Here is a 467-nt window from a genome sequence, read left to right as displayed (position 1 = left end):
GTGGGAGTGTGGGGGACTGCAGAGTGGTGGTGGCATCCCAAGGGCATGGAACAGGGTCTCACCCACACTGCACCCTGACTTGGATCGGACAGGACCCACCATGCAGGGTATTTGGAAGCTCTCCCACACAGTCACTGGGGCCTGGGCTAGGGCTGTATCTGTGATACTTTTTCTTTTAGTAGTTTTAATATGAAATTTATAGATTTTTAAAAATATTATTTTATTGTGTGTTTGTTTCATGTCTTTTTAAATTGCTCTATTTTCTTTTTTATTTTTTCATAATTTTGTTGAGAAACAAATAGCAATGAGAGAGTTTCAAATCAAATTGGTAGGACAGTTTCAATAATTGACACATTGCATACATTTTTCCTAGTGATTAATTGCTGTACAAGATGCGGGCATGATATTCTATTTACAAACACCATTAGAACAAATCCCTCTATTTATTAAGAGAATGTAACTATATA

The sequence above is a fragment of the Octodon degus genome, unplaced genomic scaffold, assembly GCF_000260255.1.
Source record: "Octodon degus isolate 3935 unplaced genomic scaffold, OctDeg1.0 scaffold00208, whole genome shotgun sequence".
NCBI classification, from domain to species: domain Eukaryota; kingdom Metazoa; phylum Chordata; class Mammalia; order Rodentia; family Octodontidae; genus Octodon; species Octodon degus.
This window is presented reverse-complemented; position numbering follows the sequence as displayed.